Source organism: Anser cygnoides, chromosome 1, assembly GCF_040182565.1.
Source record: "Anser cygnoides isolate HZ-2024a breed goose chromosome 1, Taihu_goose_T2T_genome, whole genome shotgun sequence".
Lineage (NCBI taxonomy): Eukaryota > Metazoa > Chordata > Aves > Anseriformes > Anatidae > Anser > Anser cygnoides.
The window spans coordinates 66520194-66535370 of NC_089873.1; the positions used below are offsets into that span (position 1 = coordinate 66520194).

At 39.5% G+C, this 15177-nt stretch overlaps 1 protein-coding gene and 1 long non-coding RNA gene across 31 annotated transcripts in view; one reads left to right on the forward strand and one right to left on the reverse strand.

Moving 5' to 3' along the window:
• Positions 1 to 15177, forward strand: part of CACNA1C (calcium voltage-gated channel subunit alpha1 C) — a 482661-nt gene that overhangs the window by 207589 nt on the left and 259895 nt on the right. The window lies entirely within an intron of this gene.
• Positions 11388 to 13791, reverse strand: LOC106030934 (uncharacterized). Its single transcript, XR_001204031.3, has 4 exons — positions 13654 to 13791; positions 13363 to 13512; positions 13082 to 13191; positions 11388 to 12484 (listed from the first exon to the last, which is right to left on the reverse strand). It is a non-coding gene; the product is annotated as an uncharacterized lncRNA (long non-coding RNA).

A 15177-nucleotide genomic window follows, 5' to 3' on the forward strand; every position in this document is an offset into this window, starting at 1 on the left:
TTCAGAGGACAACTAATTTTACATTACTGATTTTAGGTCTCGTTAGACCAATGGGGAACTCAAAAAGCATCACCTGGTTGCCTCTTGGTCAACTTTAGCAGAAGCCATAGGATAAAAATAAGTTACCCGCTCTTTGGATGAAGAAAGCAGATGAATCTCTAGGATCCAATATTTTTTTTTCCCCCAGAGTAGGTTACTAAGGGTTGCAAAAGAAAAGCATCTTCTAATATCAGTATATTTAGAGAGAAGTTCTGAAAACCTCCACATCCTCTCCACCATCCACTCCACGCTGAGTGAAAGTTTAGTATGCTCACAGTCCTCTTTGTATGTGGTTCAAGACAAGGCTCATGAAGTGATTTGTACGGTTAACTCGTGGAGCTATTACCTTTCTCTATTTAGAGAAATAGTGGCCTGTAAATGAAGCAGAACTGAATTAACTTGTGGTAAAATAGTCCAATTGTCTTTGAAAAATAAAAGCAATTGGTCTTTAATTTAATTTTTAGTTTGATGCCTGTAATGCCCATATTACCTGTTAAGCTCTCTTAGGACTTGTGGGGTATCGTTTATTTTCAGTCAAATATTTTCCATGTGACAAGGAGATTACTAGCAAGAAAACCTGTCCTAACTGCCTGCATTTCTGGAGCTGTCTATCCTTAATGTGTTCTTCGGGAGCCATTCCTTTTCTGTCCTGTGGTCACTTGTGTGTTATTTCCAACAGTACAGTGAGCTCTGCAATCGGTAATGCAGGAATGTCCAAACTGAAAGGCTGAGATAAAGAGATTGCTCTTAACAACACAGTTGGTACATCCAAGTTTTTCACTGCTGGAGGCATCGAGATGTATGACAAAATTCATCCCAGTTTAGTATTTTCCCACATATATAACAATAGGGAACACAGATCCAGACTTCACTGGATAAGCCTCAGCTAAATTTCAATTGTCTTCCCCCTCAGCAAAAATTCTAGAAAGCATTGCCTTTGTAAAGAAGACTAATCAGAGCCAGCATTTTCAGAAAGATCTTGCTGAGTGTGCAAGTCCGACAGAAGGGTCTATACAACAGTCAGTGATGCATGTCTGTATTGTCCCCATAAATGGAACTTTTGTGCTTTGTATACACCCTTTGGCACATACATTCTGTAATATGGCACGTCTCATGAAAAGTGTCTTTAAAGATGGCAGTCATTTCAGCTTTGAGCCAATGGATGCCCATTTCTGATGACTTGTCAACATAAGCTATAAAGAGAAAGGAAATGAGCTCTGTATAAATGCATGGTCATTTCTTCAAGGAGTGGTCGATCAGTCTATCATCTCATCACAAATGTGTCATCTGACTTCACGTTCCAACACAATGAAATTGATACAAGGAATATTAGAAGTTCCCCTGGGCTTTTACACTGAGACCGGTCACATTTTTGTTTTGCTCGACACTTAATCCTCTGGTGAATTTCAAAATTGTTGCCCTCATCTGTCTACCTGTTGATGTTCTCCTGTTGATCCATCAGTCAATCTCAAACCAAAGCTATTTAAATCATAACAATGCCCATGTCAAAGACAGACTTAAGCAAAAACAAACATTTAAAGCTGGGAAAACAGTAAGAAATATTCTTTACAAGTTCTTTTGCAGAGTATCATCTTCATCCCTAAACTGTACATCTTCATAGGTGCATTAAATAAAGCTAGTAACTCTTTTAATAGTGAAATTTTATTCATAAGGTTATTTGGGAAAAAAAAAAAAAACTAATCTTGGATTCAGAGATAAAATTAATTTTAAATGTGATAATTTCAGGTAGAAGCAGGAAGAAAAAAAAAAAAAGATTAATTTACCATTGGGTAACTAGTTTATAATACTAATATTCCAGGTCATCTGGGAATAGAAACAACACAAGTTGGTTGATATTAGATGTGTGGATAACCAGTAATCCATGGATTTGAAATACACTGAACAGTTGAGAAAAGTGTGAATGTTGTCATCTTTGTGGGATACAATTCGGAACAACTGCTCAATTTGTTGAATGAATTGTCTGTAATAATCCTGAGCAGTAATGCAGAATTGGAAAAGCAGTCAAATTGGAATCACTTTTCCAGTGAATGAGTGATCCTAAACTCACCTCTTCAAAAGAGCTATGTATTTTTGTCAGCATAGTACTGAACAAGGGCTGAGGAAGTAGTGATAGTGAGCTCAGGACTGTTGTACTTTGGAAAAACAGTATGAATGCACAGGGTTAGATGTGCAAGGGTTCTTGTTTCTATACCTGAACAAACTTCAATATTTGATATTGATGTGGCATAGCAAAAAATGGTAGGGGAACGCTTTTCAGGGGGCTAGAAGATCTTGCATATTGTGAATAAGTTCTTCAGAGAGAAAAGCTTATGGAAATGAGCCATCACTAGTTTGTACTGCACTCCCGTCAAGGCAATGACATGGACCCTTAGCTTTCATAGCCAAATGTAAATTAACAAAAGGCGGGGGGGAAGGACGGGGTGGCACAACTTAGGAGAAGTTAAAAAAATGAACATGTTAAGAGCACATCTGGAGAAAAAAAAAATGGGCATGGACTCCAACTTCTGCCATAGGGGTAGGACCTCAGGCTAGGGCTTGTTCTCTCCTCCTCTTCCTTTGGGCAGACCCTATCGGTTGGGTCCTTTGGTCTGTGGTCTATTGCACGTGTGCTGCCTGCTCCTTCAGTAGCAACCAGCCTGGATCTGTTCCAACACCCACAGATTCCCTGGACAAACTATTCTCTGTCTAAAAGGAAGAGATTGGAATCGTAATGACAGGAACCAATATATCTGCTTAAAGGAAGGATGACCTAATAGATTATTTTCAAATATTAGACAAGTAGAGGATTCCTTGCTATTAAATATTATCACTTATGTCTCTTCTCTTCTGTCCATCAAGCGTTACTTTGTGACAATCTGTAGCTCAGAGATAATTGTTAAGTTTTATTCAAATTACATTACTAACCCTGTAACTCATACTGTCTGTAATCTTAACTATCTAAAATGATTCTGTAGGAGGGATGGTTTTCCATTTAAGCCAACGTTTCCCCCCCTCCATTGTGCAAGATTTAGCACCAAATCCTAACATCAATAATTTGAGATAATCAAAGTTCTCGCTTAAAAAAAAATAAAATCGTAGTTTTCTTCTTGACTATGCTGTGCTAGTACTCTTTAGATCTGGGAAAAGTGTCTTCTGGAAGTTTCATTATCACTTGATTGATGTCAATTCAGTCTTTAAATGGAAAAGCATCTGCTTTCCATAGTTTTATCATGTAATATAACTACTTTTCCATGGTGAAAGAGATGAAAGATTTTAGAATTTACAGTTACGACCATTAATACTGTTTTCTTTTACTGGAGCTGCAGTCTGTTACATGAGAAAAAGAAGTTGTTGCTAAATTTCCTTCACTATTTGCTTGACAAAAAGTCAATAGTTTTCAGCTGGAGTTACTCCAGGTTTTTACTAATATAGACAGAATTAGAGAGAAGTGCAAATGTTTTAAGATGCAAGGTCTTCAAACCTGAAATGTAAGTTCCTGATTTTTTTCTATAATGATGATTATTAAAAACACCCTTAATAAAATAGTAGAATGGACACTAGTGAAAAGTTGATGCAAATGAGATTAGAATCAGGTGGAATGGAAATGATTCTTTCCTGTCAGATCTAAAATCTAGCTCAGGCTTAATTTATGCCTAGGTAGGAGACAAGATGATCTTTGTCATGAATATGCAAGCATTGGTTGTGAGTTAGGGAAAGCAGGAGAATGTGGATTGCTGTGGACTGTTTGGCAGCAGCTACCTTGACCATCAGAGTTGTTGGTTTGATTTCATTTCATAAGTTTGTCTAGATAGGACATATGCGTCAATGAATGAAATTATTGTTATTCAGTTGCTAATGCGGAGAGAACAAAATGGAAGCTGCAGGCAACAAGAAGAGATGTGAAAGAAGTACATTCATCATTCTACACTAGCAGAGAGGTTATAAACAGAATCAGCAAAGGTATAAGAAGTATGTCAGAAAAAAGTGAGATGAAAGCTTTCAGATCTCAAAACTGGATCGACTCTTGTAACTGTGGTTGGCTTTACCACTGATTTTGTAAAAATTAGTGGACTATATTCTGTATTTTCTTCCACTCTCAATATGCAAAGGTAAATCATAGCATTGATTTAAAAGTGAAATTTTCTTGTAAGCCTTCATAAATACCAGCATGAAACCTTGTCTAGAGCACTAAAATAATTTTATAGCAAAACCATTTAGGATAATTTGATAAGGTGCTCTGACTCCAGAAGAGTAAAAGTCCTCTCTGCATTGATTCTTAGCAGAGCTTGAATAAAAATCTTAGAAAAAGTACAAGCCTGGGGAAGAATGTGTATGGGATCTACTTATCTACCATGCTTTATTTCAGAATCCACTTCAGCGGTCTGACAGTCTGCACACATTGTTCATAAATCCTGATAGCCACATGGTCTGTATTTGTGGAGTGATTGGTACCATATGGAGAAGATTTAAAAGGATGTGCTAAATGCATAATCTCATACAGTATTTCATAACAAAAAATGTGAAGCTTTTCCAGGTAGGGAAGGAAAAGCGCTACATGAAGGTCTCGAGAATCACTGTTTTTACTCCCCTCAGCATATGAGTGTAACTTTGATAGAATTCCTTTTTATTTGGACATTTACGGACAAATTACTGTTGAAGAAAAAAATAGTAAGAACGCTTTAGGATTCAACTTAATTTCGCTTATTCTTTTCCTTATGAGTAACTTTATCAAATATCTAATTTTACTTCATAGATTTTAGCTCCTGCTTCCGTATCTGATATTTGTGAGGTGTTTTTTGTATGCTTTTCAAGTAACTGATGTCCCAAATATTTGATTGCAGTGAATGCAAATATAAGAAATGGAGCTCCTAAGGAAGAACATGATCGTTTTTTCTGCAAAGCAGCTAGATACAGATCTCTTAACTTAAAGTGCTTTTTAGGTGTCCAAAAGCTTTATGTAAAGATGTATATTTAAAATTGTATTAAAACCAGGAAAGTCTAGTTGCCAGTTATATAATTAATCCACTAGATCATGGCGCCACTTAGCTCTGCTATTAAGAAATGTGTGTCTTTGTAGCCTCTCTGAAATGGGACCTCCTGATGAGATAATGTATTAGGGAACAATGATGGGTTGTTATATAATGAAACCAAACTCCCTATAATCTATGGCTGTGCTGGTTAAACAGAAAAAAATGCTGTTCAGTCTATTATTTCCAAAGGTATTATTCTGTGCTTAGTTCCTCCTTTAAAAGACAGCAAAAATAGCTTTCTAGGATCCCTTTTCCAAGGTCAACAATCTACTGCATTTGTTGTGAAAGCCTAGGTGTAAGCACAAGTAGGCAACAAGTAGATAAAAGGTTGAATTGTCAGAGAACGGAGACCAGACTTCCAAACCATACATATCTGAAAATGCAGATATGCGCCTAATGACATTTTCTGAAGTGCCTAAGGAGGCTAGGGCATGGGAGATGATGTGTGCCTTACTTGGTTAGTTGTGTCTGAAAATCTCACTTGGCACTATTAGCTCTTTGAGTCTTCTCAATAGCTTTAAAACTTTGGCTCAGGGAGCTGAAAATCTGTTTTCTCTGTTCTAGAAACCTGGCAAGTCCCGCATGCCCTGTGTGTTGGGGAAGTTCCAGTGATTTCTAACAGGCAGATTTAGTTATCTGTCCTCTTGGTTTATAGGCATGTTTTCCAGTGCAGGCCATTATGATAGCCAAGAATTCCCTCTCTTTTGTGTTTTTATAGTATCTGCTCGATGTAGTAAACCATTTTGTGAGGTACATATGTTCTCATATGAACCAATTTGCAGGCATAAGAAAATAGGATATGCTATTGGTTCTGGAAAACTGAGTTAGCAAGCATGATAAGTACATAAACTTGCTTTCACTTGATCTGCACCTCAGCAATTCACAGGGAAACTAAAACCTGGACCTTCCCAAGCTGTTCTTGCCTTGGCTCTCAGTCGAACCAGGGAGCAGTCAAAGGCAGTCTGATGTTTCCATTCGTATTCTCCAATTCTGACTTTGGTACCTGGTATAAATGGGGGGGGGGCCGGGGGGGGGGTGTTGTTCCCCTTATTTGTAAATCACGGATTCAATTCAGTCTTCCATTCTTACTGTGGACTTGTCAACTAGTGTGGACTTTGTCAATGTTTGCTTGGAACTGAAGGAAGCTGCCTGATTATTTTCTTTATTCATTAATAAGGTCAGGCAATGCATGATCCTGGCCCAGGAGCACTGGTCATGGATATCCCTTTATAAAAGGGAATTATATGGATGACATGAGTGCTTAAGCACTAGAAGTAAAAGCCACAAATACGAAGGGCTAAATAATGAAGGAAAACTCAAGGACAGAAAATCATGTATTTTGGCCATCCCATGACTCTGTGGGTCAGTAGAAGTAATGCCATAATCGCAGAGGTGATGAGACAAGCCTTCAAAACCCATCATTGTGCTATGTGTCTATAATACTGAGTTATGCTTTTTCAATAAAATGTTACTGATCAAAGGAGACAAAGGAAAAGAGACAAAGTAATCCCAAGCCAACCGTACATAGAGTCTCTCTGCTACATATAGGATTTTCTAGCTGGTTGGATTCGTAGTGATGAGGACTAAAGAAAGGAAGAAAGAAGAAACTACCTAATAGCAATTATGTTTAAAACAGAGTTGGGGGTTGGAGGTGTGTGTGGAGGCTATCACAGCAATAACACCATAACATTCAAACCTAAAACCAAACATCAAACCCAGAAGAAGGCACTTGATTTGTGAGGGTTGAATGTAATTATAAAAACTTCTGATCAACTCTAGTCCTGAGATGGTAATTGTATTACCCTAGATAATGTGGCCTCAGGCAAGAAGGTAGCAAGAAGAATATCTTTTTTTTATCCCTATTTTTTAAATCAAAACATGTGCTTAAATTGGTCTTTGGGTTGTTTATAATTAAATTTTCCTGAACAATGCAGGAGTTTGCCGTTACTCAACTGTCTGTGGCATCTGTTTTTGCATACTTCAAATACAATAAAGATTGTTGTTTTTCTTTTTGGATTTCCTGTACAACAAATGTAGGGATGGATGTGGATTTACGATTAAATATGCCTTTTGGATACAGACAGCTGAAGTAAAAACTGCCTGAACCAAACTTTGCCCCGAGTTGTTCCTAGATAATCTCACTGACACTTGCAGAATTTAAGCTCAAGAACAAAACTATTCTTAATTGTCCCACGTGGTGCAGCTGTGTCTTTGAAGGAAACACTAGTTTAGCAATTTGTAGTCAAAATAACCTGTGCTTAGTACTTTCTCTCAATCTCTCTTGCTATCAAGCTCTCGGCAGTTTGTCGTGGAGTTAGTTGGTGTCAAAATATTTGATTTGCGTGTTTTTCAGCCCTCTTCTGGAACTTGAATTTTTGAACTTTTCAATAAACTGCAAGTTGCTTTAGTAACGTGAAAAAACACCCACAAAGTTGGGACACAGGACCATTAACTGCTCGAGGAGCTAAAAGCTCTTAAACGTTTTTTACGCACAAACTCATGCTGGCTTGCTGTCATAGACTCTGTTTTTTTCCTGCTGTTTTTCATAAACTTTTCCTGGTGCTTGGAAGCAAAGTCTGGTCATTCTTTTCTCAGCAAAGGCATTTAGTATCAAGATGTTTATCTTCATTTTGCTAGTCCAATAGGGCAGGGTGTGTTGTTCATTTTGCAATAACTTTATTTGAGCTTCACATGTTAAATCAACATGAGGAAAAACTGCACCATTGTATTTTAAGCAGTTCAGCAATATTGCAGCCTACTTCTTCTCTTTCTGATTTTATACAAGTCTGTAGTGAATGTGTTCTTTTAATTTATCATGTGATTCAGAGAGGAAAAAAAAAAAACACCAACGTTTTGAATGAAGCATCATTGTCATTGTTTGGGGAAAAATGCCTAATAGCAGCAAGATGCTACCACATGTTTGTTTGTTTGAATGTTTTGCTACTTATCAGAAACAGTACTATGACAGTGAAGGCAAATAATTTCTTCAAAGATACTTTATTATTTTTTTTAAGTTGGTTTTGCTGTCTTCTGCAACATCTCTTTCTAAATTTGTGCCATTATCTGGAGTATTGCTTCCTAAATTAAATATTAGATCCTAAAGAGAAAAGTTTTGACTTTATTTCATGATGGTTTTAAACTGTGAGGATGTGGAATGGGTTTCAGGATGTACCTGCAACACTTCACTCAGCACTGGCAAGCTTACCAGTAGAACTACACAGAAGATAACGTTGTCTGTATTTCAGATGTGTGGATTTTTTTTCATTGCTCTTCTGACCTTTCCATGTAAAATCGTCAAATTAGGCAGTTTCTAGGTAAAGAATCATTTAAAATGTTTTGGCTTTTCCCCAAAAAGCAAGAGATCCCTCCTCAAAAAATTCCTTTCAGGTAAGTTTAACAAATCTTTTGCAAGAAGTAAATGGAGGGTGCAGAGATACCAAACTAGGTGAGCAAGTATATTTAGTGCAAGGAGTTAAATATTGTGTGATTTTTTTTTTGTGTGTGGCTCAGAATACTGTCAGTCTCTCTTCCTCTGTGAATTCTTTGAGGGAATGTCTTTAGAAACCCAGTAATGCAATCAGAAAAACTTGTTTTTGCTTGTTTTCAGCAAAACATTTTTTGTTTCCATTGTACAGTACAAGAAATAGAGCATAATTTTTTATATGAGAAACTTTCTTAAGAAAAGATTGGCCTGCTGTGATAGCTCTTGTCTCTTTCCTTTTATTCCTTATTCCTGTTTTACTATATGTCTTTGCATTTTCTCTGCTTTTACATTCCTCTTCATAATACAGGTTTCTCTTACGAGCATACATATCAATATTTCTGTCTAGGAGACTGGCCTATTAGGGTTAGAGTCACCCCCCACCCCACTTCCCATCACTTCAGTATTGCTCTGAACTTCCAGTTGTCCCCTCATTTCACATAAAGTTTTAGTTCATTTCTCAGATCCATGAGCGCTGCTACAGTTTCAATAAACCATGGAAAAAATGTGCCCATGCTGTATGTTTCTATGAAGCCTCTTTTGCTTGAGTAATGTTTTGACTATAGTCCAGTGGGTGAAGTTTAGTATGTGGATGGTGTAATAAGAACAGTTATTATTATATTCACTTTTGTGTCTCTGTGCACTGAGCTGTAGGCTGTAGAAGTCTGACTATTTCTCGTTTTTCTTATAATCAGATGCTGCAGTGCATTGCACACAGCAGCGATCCTTTCTTTTGATTTACTGCTATAAGACTTATTTCACTATATTTTTATTCCCAATTTAAAAAGAAAAAAACACTGATTTTTTGTGAACACTTTTTTCCCCACCTTTTTATTAACTCAGTGAAATCTCTCTGCCAATGCACATACAAATGGGCATTTATTTTTTGTTTTTCTGTATTAAAAAATGGTACTTCAGTGTTTTGAGAGATCAGGTTCGAATCTGATTAGGATAGTGTATGTTGCATAAAGACTTATAAGAGCTCCAAACTGCCCTGCCATGAAAGTACTTTAGGATATATTAGCCGGTCTAGATAAAAGAAGATCTAGCTGCAGTCCTCCCACAGAACTCAGATGGAACTCTTTTTGTCATTCAGAAACGTTCGACCACTTTTTTGCCGTAATGCTTCATATTTTTCATATCTCTGTGCAGAAGCATCAAGAAACCACAATAAAGACCATTCTGCCGACTCAAGAGATTATGATAAGTATCAGACATTGTGAATGCCTGTCTGAACCTTCAAGGTATTTGTGGTTTGCCCATGACTAATTTCCGGCTGGCTCTGAAGGGAGCAGCTCAGGATGACAATTTTTCTGTGGTAATGTACCTGGAGGTGGTATTTTTTCTTTTTTTAACCAAACAGACCTGCAAGAAAATTTTCTTCCCCTTTCTGGGATGACAGTTTGCAGCGCATTCCTTTGTTTTTTCTACCCAAGATGAGGGGAAGTCTGTTATTTCTCTTAGCTGATGCTGCTCATTTGCTTGCTTAAAGTGGTGATAGGGATTGCTGATGCATAATACAAGGGTCTGCTAGCTGCCCTTTTACTGTTGATACAGCTCTTAACATGTATTTAATGTAAACAGGTAAAATGTCAGAGTAACTGAAAAGGAAAGAGCAGTAAAGTCAGTAATTCTGATGGAAAAGCTGCAAGGGAAATTCTACTCTTATTCATGCCTGACCAAGCACCCAGGTGTTAGGGAGATTTCAGGTGTAAAGGGAGGCAGACCATACCTGGAGGTATTTTGTCAAAAAAAAAAAAAAAGCAGGAATAGGGTCCTCTCAGAAGAGACTATAGTTGGTTGCTTCTGCCACTGATTTCCTTATGGTTGAGATCCCAAGGAACAAACTTACCTGTAATAACTTGGGAAGTTGCCTCCTTCTAAGGAGGCTAGAGTGTTTTGACAGTAGTATTTCTGAGGAATATAAAGGTATTTTGAAGACGAATAAAGAAGCATAGAAACTCAAATGGCATAAATATGGGGTTCTTGACTGGTCAAAAAACAGCTGTGGAAGTTCTGAGATTGCCTTAGGGTAAAACAAAGGTGCAGGTAGTGGGCTTTTTTGTTTGTTTGTTATGACAGCATTTGCCAATGCCAAACTCACAGTACTCTAAAGTGAACTTTCTGTCTTCAAAGTCAGTAGTGCTTTCGTCCAGCTGTTCCTGACCAGCAATTAGCACTGCATTTAGTAAGGAGAGGAGGAAATGGAGATGTGATTATTTTTTTGTTGTTGTTATTAATCTCTTTTTGGTCATTTATCTTACATCTGGAAAGTTTCCACTTCAAGAACATTCATAGTACACAAAGAACTTGCAGGCAATTCCCCACATAGCTACAGCAATTCAGGACACAGGATATTTTCAGAAGAGTATATTCGACTTTATAATATGATAAAGAAGAATGGGTAGCTATTTTCAGGGACAGGCATATTTCATCTATCTCCGTCTGTTATTTAATTCTGAGTCTCAAGAAATATTATCTACAGTACAAAATAAGACTTGATTTTTGTAGGTTCATTAGTAAAGCACAGATCCGTCCTCCCCGCCAATATTTCAACCTGTACTTCAGCCTGACGTGCTTAAATCTCTTATTAATCATTTGGGTTAGCAATTTGATTAAAGACAAACTTCACTAGCATCCTAGACAGATAAAAGGAAAGCCACACAGAATGAGAATTCACTCGTTTCATAGAACTAGGAATGTGCATCACTGAGGATAACCACTGAAACTTGCCCTGGACTTACACTGTACAGGTTGGTGAGATAAGACTACATTTAAGTGTATTTAGGCCTTGTGGTTAAACCCTGTATTTAGACCACTTGTCTCTGTACTGTGGAACCTCTTTACAGAATCTGTTCTAACATCAAAAGGCTATTCTACAGTTTTACTTTCAGTGAAGTATTAAAAAAAAAAAAAAACACAAAAAAAGCCTTTGCTAAATAAATTATGCACTGAATATAATGCAGGACAGAGCATGAGCTGGAGATGGGAGTGCATTCTCACTCTGTTTGCCTTCTCTTCTCTGTGCTTCTTCTTCATAAGCTGCATCTAGCATGTTGGGATTTTTCCTCTTTTGTTCTTGCTTCTCCTTGACTAGCTGGCTGGTTTGGCATCTTATACTTGCGAGTATTTTTAGCATCTCTTGAAAAAACTCTGAAATGGATTCCTGCTGCTGATCAGCCAATGCTGCGTTTGCCAGTAGTTGCCATCAAAATATCTTCTATCTGTTTCCTTGGCACTCTTTACCCACCTATTTTTTTTTTCCTTTTTGATGGTCCATAATGTTTATCTCATAGCAAGCCTTCACTCTATTTTTGAGGAAGGAGACCTATGAATTCTAGCCTGTACTCTTGGATGCCTTTTGCCCAGACTCTCGCTGTTTAAATACCTGTCAAAAACTTTAGGAGTGTGTTTCCATGGTGATTGCAACATGTTTACTGTAGTATCTGTCTTGTATTTTTCTTGTGTAAGAGGTCCCTTTCTCTCTCTGCGTGGCTTCTTGTGATACGACAGGAATGTAACCTAAACTAATTCTGATGAAATAACCTTTCTCTGTATTTAATGCAATGGGATTTTTTATTTTTATTTTCAGTATAATTAAAAGTACTAGTTGTGAACAAAGATAGACTCTAGGGTGGGTTTCTTTCTTTCTTTTCTTTTATTTTTTTTTCTTTTTTTTAAGCTTACCCAGTACATCTTCTCCTGATGCAATAGCTGCCTTATATAGAAAGCCGAGTTTGCTCACTTTAAACTCTGAGAAGATGTTCTTAGTTGTTACAGGCTGTTTATTAGCAATGACAGTTTTCATATTTATTAAAACTTGGAGGATCAGTAACCTTCTACCTGGCCCCTCTCATGAAACTTGCTGGCAGGCTGGAGCAGCTGTGCAGTACTGACTCCTGCATCCCAGAGACATTTCTCGCTGAAGCTTTTGCTAGGGTAAAAACGAGCTTGAAGAACAAGCTAGCAAGTAAAAGGCAAACCTCCAAGTGCCACAAGATCAGGCTTGTGCTCTCCTTTTGTGGAGTGCTTTGGGACTGCTGCTGCGCCTGCCCAGCTTTCAGTCCACAGCACAAATGACCAGGTATCCATTTACAACTGGGTCAAATGAGGACAGTCTTTTACATGATTTCAGTAGGAGAGCTCTGCCACCTACATCCCCAAATGAACAACATGTTCTTTATTTCTTCACAACTCTTCTCAATTCCAAAGGCCAGATTTCCAACCCCCAAAATACAAGAATTGGATTTAAAACAAATTTCTGATTTAGCAGACTTTTCTGGGAAGCACTCTGCCACCCGGGGGAACAAGGCTCGTAAGGTGAGCTCTGTTCACCTTGGAGTTTTGAGACAGCATCGCAAATGCTGCATGTGGCTGTGGCAGGAATTCCCCAGGCATAGCTGAGCTTTCTCAGCATTGCCCCAGAGGATGTATGACTGTCATGTTAGAACTTCACCTGTGCCTGCTCCCTTTCACCATCTTCTGTTCATGTGGTAAAGATTTAGCTGTGTTATGTTCCTTGCTCACTAACCTGAAGCAACGGCACCTTCGCTCCACGTGTGTGTGAGCTCCAGGTTCAGCAGTAGCAGCCTCACGTGCAGAGAGCTCCAGGTTAAGGAGCGTATGTTTGTGATGCATGTGCTCAAAATAAAAAGAAAAGAAGAAAATTGAAATACCTGATATCTTGAAGTTTTCAGTCCTTGATATCACAGTGTGCAGTGGAGAGGGGGAACAGCCACTGCCTATTAACGCTGGGGAAACCAAGGCATAGAACAGTCAAAGGGCTGACTGAGGATTCCCATTTTCACTCACCTGGGTACATGTGCAGCTGATGCCTGCTGTATCATGTCCAGCTGCTGTCACAGATTTCTGATGTTTATTTTAAACGCTGCAGTGAAACATTTTTTTTCTCCTTTTGAAGCCTATTTCTTGTCCATTCAAAACTTCTCGTGATGTCAGAGCCTTGGAAATGCAAGAGACAGAGCCACAGGGGATGCTGTTTTAGAACTGCTCAACCCCTATAATTCAGTATAAATATATAAAAATTGATTTTCTTATGTGAAAAGATAAGGCTTTTGGCTTTTCAAAAACAATCAAACAGACCTTAGTAATATCCCTAGGGTTTTGTTTTCTTCTGTTTTGCTAAGCACAAGATCCCAACAAATGTATCTTCCATTTTGACAGCGCCTTTCTTTAAACAGAAACTAATTTAACTGAACTCTCAGTTAATTGGTTTAAAAATACGAAAATGCTCAACTAGGGTATGCAGTGAGCTTTTCATAGCACATCCTGGAGTCAGTTACCATGGCACTGGGAAAGATTTCGGTCTCCATGGCAACCTCAGGTCTGCTTGTCGCACCTTTTATCTTATGCAGACTGAAAGTAGCAGCTTGTGTGATCTGGAGTTAATATGTCGAGGAGGAGGCAGATATGTTACCGGAGGGGTGGTTGGTGGTTGTGTTGGGTTGTTGGTTATTTTCCCTCACGCTTTTAATTGCGGTTTATCAGGCGGCTGGCAGGAGCTGGCGGTGCTGCCTAGTGGGCATGCAGGAGGCTGGGTTCTCCGGGGGCAGGGGACGATCTCCCAGTGCCTCTCTGGGCTGCCCTTACCCTCCTGGGGAGCAGCAGGCAGAGCTGGAACCATGGCTCCACATGATTTTTGGGACCCCTTGGCAGCCGATTGCTCCAGCGGCTCATTGCTCACCCTGCGGTGTAATATTCCTTCGGGAGCTGTCTCTGTCTGTGGGTAGTGAGCGCTCTGGACCCTGGTGTTATTGTCCCGGTGTGCGGCCTTGTCGCTTGGCCTTCCTCTCCCTCGTGGCTTCAGCCTCCGCCACCACTCTGAGGCGGTGTCGGTGGGTGTTTGTCTGCCGCCTCGGTGCAGTGAGGGGAGGGTTGGGGTAGCCTTGGCACTGAAGGAGGGTGAGATGAGAGAGCACTGGGGAACCCCTTGGTTTTCTGGCCCAGCTGTGCAGGCTGTGTTGTGCTTGTACAGGACCTTGCCCTTGCTTATCCCCACAGGAGCTGAGCAGGACAGACCTGTAGGCACAGCTATTGCTGTTACAGTTGGACCTCTGTAGCCGTGAAATCCAGGGCCCGAGGGAGAATCTGCCCCTTGCCTTTGTGGTCCAAGGGCTGTCTGGCCCCACAGAGCACAGGGCCTTGCCATCTGAGCAAGCCCACCACCACTGCATGCACCAGCGTCTCCGTGGGAGGCTGCCATGCCCAGGGGATGGTTATTGCAAAAGGCGGGGGGACAGAGGAAGGTCCTGGGCAGTCTGCCTCTGTTGAGGTCTTGGGTTGGTCTGGCAAAATCTGACTGGTGACATTCAGGTCCTGTTCCTGGAAAGCTCAAAAGAGTTACTGGGTGAAAATAAGCCGGGAAGCTCTGGCAATCTAGTGCTTAGAGCTTCTTCAGGTGAGCTTCCGTACCTTTGCTCCTTGTTCACCTTAGAATTGTACCAGCTGTGAGAGCAGGCTGGTGAGGAAGACTGGCAACAGAGCCAGGATTTAAGGGAATGTGTTCCAATTCCAGAACAGACCAAAAACTCACCATGATCTTCTCAGGGCTTTTGTGTGCCCTCAGGGCAGAATAGCACAGGCAACCAAAAGTTGTTTAACAGCAGT